Genomic DNA, 13,419 nt, shown 5'->3' with positions numbered 1-13,419 from the left:
GTAGCGATGTTTATTTCAGATGTGGCAAGCCAGGCCACAGAGTTAGAGATTGTCCCCAGCGAGGTTATCAAGGTCAGTAGAACCATTCCTCAGCTCAGTTCGGTCACCCAAACCAGAAGGGTACCACCTCCAGCGCTACGAGTGGGTAACACCCAAATAAACTTTATGCTCTCCAGTCCTAGCAAGATCAGGAAAATTCTCCTGAAGTGGTTACTAGATCCAGTTTCAGTCTCTACCCCAGTGGGTAAAACCATAATAGCTCGGTGGGTATAAGGAACTGCTCGATTATGATATTTTAGAAAGTCACTTCAGTAGACTTAGTCAAATTAGAGATGACTAATTTTGATGTCATTCTCGGCATAGATTGGCTTCATTCCTGCTATGCCATAGTCTACTGAAGAAATAGAATAGTTCAATTTCAGTTTCTAAATAAACCCATCCTAAAGTGGAAGGATAGTGTATTCGCTTTTAGAGGTCAGCTTATTTCCTACCTTTGGGAACAGAAAATAATATCTAAAAGATGTGTTTATCATTTTGTTTGAGTTAAGGACACTAGTTTTGAAAATCCCAGTCTTGAATCAGTCCCAGTAGTGAATGAATATTCAGATGTCTTTCCTGAAGATCTTCCAGGAATTCCTCCTAAAAGGGAAATAGACTTTGGCATTGATCTTCTTCTAGATACTCAGCCTATATCTATTCCACCATACAGAATGGCACAAGCAAAACTCGAAGAATTGAAATAGCAGTTGAAGGATCTCTTAGATAAGGGATTCATTAGGCCCATCGTGTCCTCGTGGGGTGTACCAATTTTATTCGTGTGCAAGAAAGATGGTTCTCTCAGAATATCTATTGATTACCGTCAACTCAATAAAGTCATGGTCAAGAATAAGTATTCTCTTCTCAGAATCAATGACTTGTTTGACCAAGTTTAGGGTGCCAGTTATTTCTCTAAGATAAACCTCTGATTCGGCTATCATCAGCTCAGAGTCAGAGAATGTAACATTCTAAAAATAGCTTTTCATACTCGGTATGGTCACTTCAAGTTTTTGGTTATGTCCTTTGATCTTACTAATGCCCCAGCAGCTTTCATGGACCTGATGAACCATATGTTCAAGCAGTACTTGGACATGTTCGTCATAGTCTTCATAGATGATATTCTGGTCTATTTTCGCAGTAAGCGTGATCATGCAGACCATCTCAAAATCATACTTCAGACTCTCAGAGATCATCAGCTATTCGCCAAATTCAGTAAGTGCAAATTTTGGCAAGGTCAGTAGTATTCCTTGGTCATATTATTTTCAGTGATGGCATTAGAGTAGATTCTCAAAAGACCGAAGTAGTAAGAAATTGGCTCAGACCTATCTCTCCATCAGACATCAAGAGTTTCTTGGGTTTGGCTAGCTACTACAGATGGTTTTTAAAGGGATTTTCTTCTATTGTATCCCCTATGTCTTGATTAACTCAGAAGAAAGTCAAGTTTCAGTGCTTAGATACTTGCAAGAAGAGTTTGAAGACTCGACTCACCTCAGCTCTAGTCTTAGCTCTTCTAGATAGTTTTGTAGTGTATTGTGATGCATACAGAGTAGGTTTGGGTTGTATCCTCATACAGCATGGTAGTAGGTTTGGGTTGTATCCTCATACAGCATGGTAAGGTCATAGCCTACGTCTTCAGACAGCTTAAACCCCATGAGAAGAATTATCCTACTCGTGATCTTGAGTTAGCAGTTGTAGTTTTTGCCTTGAAGATTTGGAGGCATTATATATATGATGTTCATGTAGATGTGTTCACAGATCATATGTCTTTTCTCAGAAAGATCTCAGTCTTCATCAGAGAAGGTGGTTAAGGCTCTTGAAAGATTATGACATGAGTATTCTTTATCATTCGGGGAAGGTCAACATTATGGCCGATACTCTTAGTAGACTATCTATGGGTAGTGTTAGTCATGTTGAGGACAGTAAGAAGAAGTTAGCTTAGGAATTCCATCAGCTTACCAGACTAGGTTTTTGCTTAGTAGATTCAGAAGAGGGTCATGTATGGGTTCAGAGTAGTTCAGAATCATCTCTAGTTTCTGAGGTAAAAGAAAATCAAGATAGAGATCCCATCCTTTTCAAGTTAAAAAAGTTAGTCAAGGATCAGAAAGTAGAGGTTTTATCTCAAGGGGGAGATGGTTTATTGCGTTGTCAGAGTCGTATGTGTGTTCCATGTATATACAACTTAAGGCAGTGAATTCTTACAGAAATGCATGGTGCGCACTACTCTATTTATCCAGGGGCCAAAAAGATGTACCGTGACTTGTGGGAAATCTATTGGTGGAGTGGGATGAAGAGAGATGTTATAGAGTTTATGGCTAAGTGCTCTACATGTGAGCAGGTTAAGATAGAGCATCAAAAGCCTAGTGGGTCCATACAAGATTTCAATATTCCTACTTGGAAGTGGGAAGAAGTGAACATGGACTTTGTGATGGGTTTTCCTTGTACTCGTCGCCAGCATGATTCAATTTAGGTCATTGTAGACAGGATGACCAAATCAGCTCATTTTCTTCCAGTATATACCTCCTATTCAGCCGAGGATTATGCCAAACTCTACATCAAAGAGTTGTTCAGATTGCACGGTGTTCCATTATCTATTATCTCAGACAGAGGTACCCAGTTCACCTCTCATTTCTGGAAAGTGTTCCAAAAGGGTCTTGGTACCCAAGTTCATCTCAGTACATCCTTTCATCCTCAGATAAATTTCAAGCAGAAAGGACCATTCAGACTTCAGAAGATATGTTAAGGGAGTGTGCAATTGATTTTAAGGGTAGTTGGGATGACTACTTGCCTTTGATTGAGTTTGCATACAACAACAACATCATTCCAGTATTCGGATAGCTCTATTCGAAGCTCTCTATGGTAGGAGATGCAGATCTCTAATCGGTTGGTTTGAAGTTAGTGAGGCCTCAGTTATAGGGCCTGACTTAGTATTCGATGCCTTAGAAAAAGTTCAGTTGATCAGAGAAAACTCTGGGTTGCTCAGAACTAACAGAAGTTTTATGCAGATGTTCGTAGAAAAGATCTTAAGCTTGATATTGGTGACTATGTCTATTTAAATATCTCTCCCATGAAGAGAGTGAAAAGGTTTGACAATAAGGGAAATCTCAGTCCCCAATATGTCGGTCCCTTCAAAATTCTCAATCGCTTTGGCAAGGTAGCTTATGAGCTCGAATTGCCTTCAGATCTAGCCTCAGTTCATCCAGTCTTCCATGTCTCTTTGCTCAAGAAGTGCATAGGTGATCCAACAGTTGTAGTCCCTATTCAGAGCATATATGTTCAGAACAACCTCTCTTATGAAGAGTTTCCAGTCAAAATCCTAGACTATCAAACTCGTAGACTGAGGAACAAAAAAGTCCCTCTAGTCAAAGTTCTTTGGCAAAATTAATCCATCGATGGAGCTACTTGGGAAATAGAAGAAGACATCCATACCAAGTATCCTCACCTCTACCCTACCAACTCAGATCAAGCTCAAGGTAATAGTTCTCCTTAAGCTTTTCAGTTTCATGTTCAGATTTCAGTTACAAACTTGGTATCCCTTTCATGTTCAGAATCCCATTATAAATTTGGTATCAAATACCATTGTATATTCAGTCATGCATTCATGTATCAGTTCAGTTATATAATTATGAATCAGGCATGCATTCTCATTATGAGAAACTTAGTTCATCAGAACACTCAGCCATGCATTCATGAATCAGCTACGCATGCATCAGATATGCATATTTATTATGACATGTTCAGTTATCAGTCATGTCAGTCATGTTCAAGTTATTTATATTCAGTATGTACGTAAGTTTATCTTCTCCCCTCTCTTTCAATCTCATTCGAGGATGAATGTTCTCAAGGGGGAGATATTATAATACCCCATTCTTTTTCGTAGCTTGAAATTATCTCAAGAATGTTTGAAATTTACTTTGAAAGATGAATCTACTTTTTTACACATGGAATTTTAGGATTTTCACTTTCTATCATGTGGAAAATTGAATTAGCTTTCTAACGATACCAATTTTGTCCAAATCCGATATCAAAGTAAAAAGTTATGCATGTTTTACTCAGAGTTGCCTGAATTGCCCAGGTGTGATGGCTAGGTTGACAGACCATCGACCTAGCGATGAACCATCGCCTTGATCTTCGCAGCCAAGGCAGTGAGGCAACCTTCTAGATAAGGTCCGATGGATAGGTTGACGAACCGTCGAACTTAAGATGGACCATCACCCAAGCCATCGCTACTTAGGCAGTGAGTCCCTATCCTGGTCCACCTACAACGGTCGAAACGACGGACCATCGATCCAGCGATGGACCATCGTACAAGCCATCGCAGGTTCCGTTCAGCAAATTTATAAGTCATTTTTAAAGGGGCTTTTTGATCTTTTACCGCCCATTTATATACCTAGTAATATCCGACCAAGGCTCCTAAATTCATTATTCTTCCACAATATTAAAATTAGCGTTTTCTCCCTAAGAGCAATCCTTAAGCAACAAAATCCAAATCTTCTTCAAAAACTAAGAGATTGAAATTCTTCAAGTTTAAGAACTTAAAAAAACTCACTACCAGGTATGCATAGTGTTCATTCATGGACTCTTTTTGTCCATGAAGCCCAACAATCTTTTTTCAAAGTTCAAGTGTATGGATTTCTTTATGAATTTCATGTTGGGTTTGATTTTGTTCATGTTGATAATGACCAATTAAATTCTAATCTATGTTGTGTGATCAATTTTATTTGGGATTGATTAGTAAAGGTGTAGATTTATATGAACCTATGACTAAACCCTTGGATGATGAAATTAGAGTTGAATTATGATGTTTATGTTTTGTATAATGTTTTCTACATATACTATGCTTACCATGTGTTTGATTAAATGCCTATGTGAAGGAGAAGTGCCCAACTAGTATGATATTATGCAATCCTCATGTATTATCAAGTTAATACATATCACATGTTTGATGACATGCCTCAATAAATAAATTATGGATTGTGATGTTGGTCATGTATTCAAGAAAGTCATTCTTTATCAGTTTCTTTCCATCGAGTCCTGGGGGTACTTGTACCCAACAATTTAGCTGTATGTCTAGAGCCAATGTCATGTTTTCACAATATCCTCAGTTAAGCCATGTTCAGCAGAATTCAGTTAGTCATGTGACTCAGGAAAACTCAGTAAAACTTAAAAATCCCAGTAATCTCAGAAACTCAGTAATACAAAAATCTCATTAATATTCCATCAGTCAACAGAACTTAGTTAACTCAGTTCAGTAATTCATGTACAGTGTCTATTCAAATATGAGTAGAAATTAGCACCGAGTGAACCCAAGGATGGGAACACACACTATCTGATGAGGGTGTGATTCTTAGAAGTCATCCTTGTATTCCAAAACTATGTAGCCAGCATAGGTTGAGACATCAACACTGTTAGATGAGGTTTGATGAGGTGGATAAGAACTGTCAGATGAGGGCCCCACTATTCTCTTTTGGAGGCACTGTCAGATAAGGGTCACTCACAACTTGTCCTTACCGGTGGCGCGGTATTGACGCCCTTCCAATTGGGGTTACAGATTAAACCTTAACTCAGCTATAATGCGTTATTTGGGGCATGTTGGTTAGATAACTACTTCCCCTAGTTTCAGCTACAGAATTTAGGTATGTCAAATACAGTGAACTCAGAATAGTATGAAACTCAGCTAGTTCTATCAGATTTAGGTCTGTCAGATACAGTCACTCATGTTATCTGTTATATCAATCATCAGAAGTCAGTTACCAGTCATGTTAGTTATCAGTAAATTCATGTTATCACAATCTCAGTTATAGTTACTATGTATTAATGCATGCATTCTCACGTTCATATTAGTTAGTTAGTCAGTATTATTCATGCATATGAACCCTATGCATTCAGCCTACCTCACATGTATACCAGTACATTCAAAGTACTGATGTATTTGTGCTATGGTGTCTTATACCATAGGTTTAGAGACATGAGCTCCAGAGCATTAGTAGATTCCAGTCTTAGCAATCAGAGTTAGTAGTGAGTCCTCATCTTTCGAGGACATGATCATTACTTTATTACCTAATTAATTTATTTATTAGTTGGAGTTAGTTGGGGACATATCCCATCAACTCCTTTTCAAACAGTTTAGTCATGATTTAAAGGCTTTTCAGACTATAGTATATTTCAGACAATTTATTTTAGTTGTTTTGGGTATTTCATACCTTACCCATATGTTATATTTTTATCAGATATAATATCTCAGTGTTGAACCTTATGGCCTTTTAGTTCATGTTTCCCCATTATACAGTATATTATGTAGTATACAAGTACAAATATCAGTCATGGGTTAGATTATGGTCCTTCGGGGTCATGAGCATCATGTAGCATTTCGGGTACCAGATTTGAGGCGTTATATTTGTGAATTTCGATAATTTTCAAGCTTGCATCCAGTTTGCTGATTTTGTATTCAAGCTTGTCATTGTTGTCTTTGAAGTTATTCAAGAGTTTCCGATATCTTGTAAGCTCGATCAGGAACACTACCTTCAAAGTTGTGGCATTGAAGAAGGCCTTCAGAATACTTTCTTCAGAAGCCTTAAAGGATACATGGAGGGTCGTTGTGTTTGTTTTAGGTCAAAATGTGTTAATGCACACTCAAGATATGGTCCTAACAGTTGAACAACACACTTTTATCGAGCGTTTCTCAATGCATCTTACTCAACCAATTTGATATTTTCATTTGCATTCGCATGTTATTTATTCAAAAAACCAAACAAATATGAACTAAATCTAGCATTTAATTCATCTTTGTTTGGTTTGTTAAATAAATAACATTTCTTTTGTATGAGGGGTGAATTTGGTGAGGTTGTTGATGATAATTATGTGTAGTCTTTGCTGAAAACTTCCTTATTTTTCAATATCTTCTGAAGACTTTTGTACAAGACTTCCTTGATGTTGAGAGATTATTAATAATTCCTTCCCAATACTTTTGCTCTGTCAAGAATTTCTGTTGACGGTGTGGACTTTTGCATGGAATATATCTTGTCATCAACAAAAATTCTTACGTAGCAAACATCTTGAGAAGGCATGACTAGTAATCTCTCAATATCATTCAATACTGAGAGATTACTGATGAAGCCATCTGAAGACTTGCACCCTGGCAAGCATTTCTGGTGATGGTGTAGACTTTTATATAGCAGATATCTTGTCATCTAAATTAGAGAAGTGCGATCAGCAGAAAGGCTGAGAGATTAAGCTCATTTGATTTGTGCACTAACTCGAGCCAAATTTTTTTATAGGGTAATGATCTTGGAGTTACGTAACGTTTTATAGGCTTGGTAGAGTCGGTTTAGATCACATGCTATGTAACTCTTCGCTTATTAATTTATTAAATTAGTTGAGCAAGCTGCAATGAGAAACACTCGATAAAAGTGTGATGTTCAACGGTTGAGACCACATTTTGAGTGTGCATCAACATATTTTGACCTAAAATAAACACAACGACCATTTATGTATCCTTTAAGGCTTCTGAAGAGAGTGTTCTGGAGGCCTTCTAAAATGCCACAACTTTGAAGGTGGTGTTCTTGATCGAGCTCCCAAGATACTAGGAATTCTTGACCAACTTCAAAGATAGCAACGACCAGCTTGAATACAGATTAAGCAAGTTGGAGGCAAACTTGAAAATTATCGGGATTCACGTACTACAGCAAGACTCTAATCTTCTCCAAGAAATGTTGAAAGCATGCTAAGGATATAAAACACAATCAATTATAACCATATTGCTATGAAAGTAATGATACTCAGTTGCCTTTCAATTATGTCTGTGGTTTCGATCAGGTCAACAACAGTGGACCTATTCAAAACCACAAACAAGAAGGCATGGGATGAAATTTAAAATTTAAAAGTTGTTTCCTTCGTTTAGATTCCTTACTTTAACTGAAGTTGCTGTTGGCGGAAGTTTTCTAGACTTACTATACATCATTTCAACCCTCGATGCCCGTAAGACTGCTTTCTTATACTTCTACCATTTTTTATCTAGGTGATACTCCAGACCACACTACCTAGTCGCAGCTCTCTAACACAGTGTCCATCTGCACTATTTTTCTTTCAGAGAGACAACAGACGAATTTACATTGCCGATTACACTTTTATATTAGCATTTGATTCAGATTTCTCATGTTGTTTGAAGATACTTTCATCGGCCAGATTCACTAGAAGTTACTTTCTACCCTATGTCTTCTCTTTAATTAGCTCTCAAATGATATAGTCTTTTATCAACCACCCATTTTCCCTCGAAGGCATTATCCTACCACTTCTACTGGCGTATAATCATCACCCCGAGCAACTCAACCATATAAATTTGGGCTAGGGCAATAACTATAATGGTTTTTCATTTTTGTTAGATGCAGTGTTAGGCTTCAAAGGCCTTTTCAGAGTCCAATGCACCCTAAGAGTTAGTCCAATCGCTATTGAATCTTTTTACAACTACACCAAAACTAGATCCCTTTACAATGCTTGACAAATAAACATGAGAAACAACTACATTAAATCTTAACAGGGTATCAGAACCATATTCATGGTCCCTCAGCCTTATCAGTTTGAACCTACCAAACTTAACTGTAAAATTATAAACATCTTGTTTGAATAATTTATGACTAATAGGTAAAATCAACATTCACAAAATCAGTGTACTCTATATGTGTTTCCACGATAACATTATCAGTAATACATACCTCCCACATATGAAGTGGTTACATCTGCATGCAACTTATTCCTCCGAACCTATCTTTACTGCAGTCTCTTGTGATAGTCGGGCAAAAGTTGATCAACTTTCAGTTTCTTATATCTACAATATTATTATCAGAAAGAACATTATTCATCTGTTCAACAGATGTAGAGTCTATTGCATCAGATGTTGAGTCTGATGCAATAGATGTGGAGTCTGTTACAATAAATTTAGAGTCTGTTGAATAGATTTGGAGTCTGTTGCAATAGATTTGGAGTCTGTTGGAATACATCAAACCTGCCTTGCTGATGGTTTGATTTGTTCCAATAGTTGCTCCGTCTGTCAATACATCAACAACAACATAAAATACAAAGAAACAACAAATAAAAAATATCAACAACAAGGAAACAACAACATTTGTTCCAGCATCATCAATAACAAAGAAGCAATATCCTTTGTTCCAACACCATCAACAATACAACACCACAACTTCCAACAATGCCAACCCCACCAACAACATCAATAACAGCATAAGCAACGAAGAAACAAATAAAATATATACCAAAAAAATAATACCGCCAACAAGGTTTTTAACCTTCTCCTAACAGAATATTTTTTTTGCATATTGTACTAAAAATTCTCGATTCGTTTATTCAATACTTAAAAGTTCCTTTAAATTTTTTAAATGAATATCATATGGGTAAATGGTAATTAAATAAAAAATAGATGTAAATAACTTGCAAAGAAGAAAACGAGAATGGAAGAGCAATAGTGAATCATACCTTAGCATCAAAAGGGGATCAAAATAGTAATTTTAGTCGAGGAAAGATATGAATTGGTTTAGATCCGAAAGGATTTTTATGAGAAAGAGAAGATAAAAGAGAGAAGAGAGAAAAAAGGCTATGAAACCCTAAGCTAAAGAAGAGAGAAAGAAAAAAATGAGAGATGAATAAAATAAATTTCGGACTGAAGCTGAGGGGATGAGATAATTCTAGATGTATCATGTACGTAGACGTGGGTTTCAATACTCATTAATTAATATAATTAATATTCATTAATAATTTGAGAGGTACGAGAAAGAATTAGTTTAGTTACTTGAAAAGACAAGATAAGACTACCTAATGAACACCTTTTTAAGTTATCCAAGAAAAAAAAATTCTTCATTTTTTATCGCATTTTATAAGTAGTACTTACTAATTTATCTACTCGGACAAAAGTTTGCTTTAAAATTGAAAGAAAATAAATTTTTTCAAACAGATATATCATCTGTTGCAACAAATAGCAATATCTATTTACAAATCCCAACAATGCAGTCATCTGTTACAATACAAACAAATTTTTGTTTAAAAAACCCTTTCCATTTGATAATTAAATATGTCAACTATTACAACAGATATCAATATCTGTTTAAATATCCCAACAACTTAGTCATCTATGACAATAGATGCAAATGTCCCTTTGATAATACAATATCTGTTGGTATATGTTCTAACAGATGACTAGTGACATTGAAAAAACAAGATAAGAATACTCAATGAACACATTTTTGATTTATCCAAGAAAAATAAACTCTTCATTTTTTACCGTATTTTGTAGTACTTACTCTTACTAGTAACTCTTACTCGAACAGAAGCTTGCTTCAAAATTAAAAGAAAAAAAGATTTTCAAACAGATATATCATCTGTTACAATAGATACCAATATCTATTTGAAAATCTCCAATAGCTCAGTCATCTATCACAACAGATTTAAATGTCTATTTGATAATTAAATCAGATATGTCATCGGTTGCAACAGATGTGAATATCTGTTAAAAATTGCGTTCATCCCGACCTGAGTCATCGATCGATCACTCTGAGTTGAAATGAGCTCTTATTAACTTAATGTTGGGATTAATATTATCTACATTGATTTAGGTGGAAATAGGGATGTATGAATGAACTCATAGGGTCAACTACAACTTCAGTTGAGTCTTTGCAATTGGTGTTGGTATTGCGTTCATCCCGACCTGAGCCATCAATTAATATCATTAACTTAATATTAGGGTTAACATACCTACATTGATTTAGGTGGAAGTAGGGATAATGAATGAGCTCATAGGGTCAACTACAACTTCAATTGAGTCTTAGAAATTGGCGTTGGTATTACGTTCCCGACCCGGGTCATCGATTGATCTCATTAACTTAATGTTAGGATTAATATTACCTACATTGATTTAGGTGGAAGCAGGGATAAATGAATGAGCTCATAGGATCAACTACAACTTCAACTGAGTCTTTTTAATTGGCGTTGGTATTGCGTTCATACCAACCTGGGTCGTCGATCGATCTCATTAACTTAATGTTGGGATTAATATTACGTACATTGATTTAGGTGGAAGTAAAGATGAATGAATAAGCTCATAGGGTCAACTACAACTTCAACTGAGTCTTTTTAATTGGCGTTAGTATTGCATTCATCCCGACTCGGGTCGTTGATCGATCTCATTAACTTAATATTGCAATTAACATTACCTACATTGATTTAGGTAAAGCTAGGAATGAATTAATGAGCTCATAGGGTCAACTATAACTTTAACTGAGTCTTTTCAATTGGCGTTGGTATTGCATTCATCCCGACTCGGGTCGTTGATCGATCTCATTAACTTAATATTGCGATTAATTTTACCTACATTGATTAAGGTGGAACTAAGGATGAATGAATGAGCTCATAGGGTCAACTACAACTTCAACTAAGTTTTTGCAATTAGTTTTGGTATTGCGTTCATCCCAACCCGAGTCATCGATCGACCTTATTAACTTAATGTTGGGATTAATATTACCTACATTGATTTAGGTAAAAGTAGGGATAAATGAATGAGCTCATAGGGTCAACTATAACTTCAACTGAGTCTTTGCAATTGGCATTGGTATTTCATTCATCCCAACTCGGATCGTCGATCGATCCCATTAACTTAATATTGGGATTAATATTACCTACATTGATTTAGGTAGAACTAGGGATGAATGAATGAGCTCATAGGGTCAATACAACTTCAACTGAATCTTTTTAATTGGCATTAGTATTATGTTCATCCCGATCCGGGTCATCGATTGATCTCATTAACTTAATGTTGGGATTAATAATACCTACATTGATTTAGGTCAAACTAGGGATAAATGAATGAGCTCATAGGGCCAACACAACTTCAAATGAGTCTTTGGAATTGGCGTTGGTATTGTGTTCATCCCTACCCGGGTCGTTGATTGATCACACTAGTTGAAAATCGCTCTCATTAACTTAATGTTTTAAAAACTAGTACTCCCTCCATTTCATTTTAGTTGCCCTCTTTCTAAAAATTATTTATTTCAATTTAGTTGTTCTTTTGATGAAATCAAGAGGATTTTATTATGTTCTTCCAATATTACCCTCAACATTAAATGATTAAACAAAGTGTATTTACTCAAATTCATATTTTTAATGAATTATTAATAGGGTTATTTTAGTAAAATAAGCCTCTATTAAATAATTTATTAAGGGGTGTGCCAAGTCAATAAGGGTCAACTAAAATGAAACGGAGGGAGTATATATTTTAAAATTTTAAAAAATAATTAAGATCAATTCGGACCAAATTAACAATTTCAAAATTTGTCATTCTTTTCCAAAATTACAAATCATCACATACAAATCATCCATTTGCAGGAAAAACTTTTCCTCATTTCAAATTTCAAGTTCTTGTCCTTCCTTTCTCTCTCTCTCTCTCTCTCTCTCTCTCTCTCTCTATATATATATATATATATATATATATATATATATATATATAATACAGATAACAACTACTCAACATATTGCTCAACCCTTTAAAACAAATCAATTTTCTTCCCATTTTTGACCACATAGTTGTTATTTTTGACTTTATTCTCACTTGTATCCGTTGTTTTCTCTATCTTTACAGGTAACAGAGTTTGAGAAGATTTCTACATTTGTTCTTTATTCTAAAAATTAGGGCTTTTTAATTAATGATGAAAAAGAAGACTTTTAGTTGTATTATTTGCGAGAATGGGTTAACAATTTTGTGTTTTGATGCTAAAAAGTAGGAAGCACCCGAGAAAACCCTAGTTTTTATCTCAATATTTTGTTGACTGTCGTGGTATTTTTGGATGGTGTTTGTGGTGTTGGTATCGGTATTTGTATTTTTTATGGTGGTATCGGTATTTGTATTTTTTATGGTGGTATCGGTGATCTTGGTGTTGGTATTGGTGGCACTGGTGGTGGTCTTAGTGGCATTTGTGGTGGAATTAGTTGTGGTAATGGTGGTCCATCTGTTACAATAGATGAAATATCTGTTGGGAGATATTGAATAGGTCTTCAAACAGATTCTCGATTTGTTCCAGCTGATGGCTTATCTGTTGGAGTATTTTTTTTGTAATGTAGCGTAGAATAATTTTTTGAAATTTTTCTTAGCTTTTTTTTAAAAAAAATTATGTAGACATCAAATGCAATGTATTTTTTGTTTTTCTATTGTTTGTAGTTAAAAGATGTCTTCCAAAAGAAAAGAAACTAAAAGTGGATCAACTTCTCACCACCCAACAAAAATGGCTAGAGTATAGATAGATTCGGAGGAACTTTCAGAACAATCTCAATCGAGACAAAATTTAGTCGAGGAAAGTGATAAATCCTCCTCACCAATGGGCCGTGAAATAA

The sequence above is a fragment of the Capsicum annuum genome, chromosome 11 (assembly GCF_002878395.1).
Source record: "Capsicum annuum cultivar UCD-10X-F1 chromosome 11, UCD10Xv1.1, whole genome shotgun sequence".
In the NCBI taxonomy this organism is placed as follows: Eukaryota; Viridiplantae; Streptophyta; class Magnoliopsida; order Solanales; family Solanaceae; genus Capsicum; species Capsicum annuum.
Note: the sequence above shows the minus strand (reverse complement) of the source record.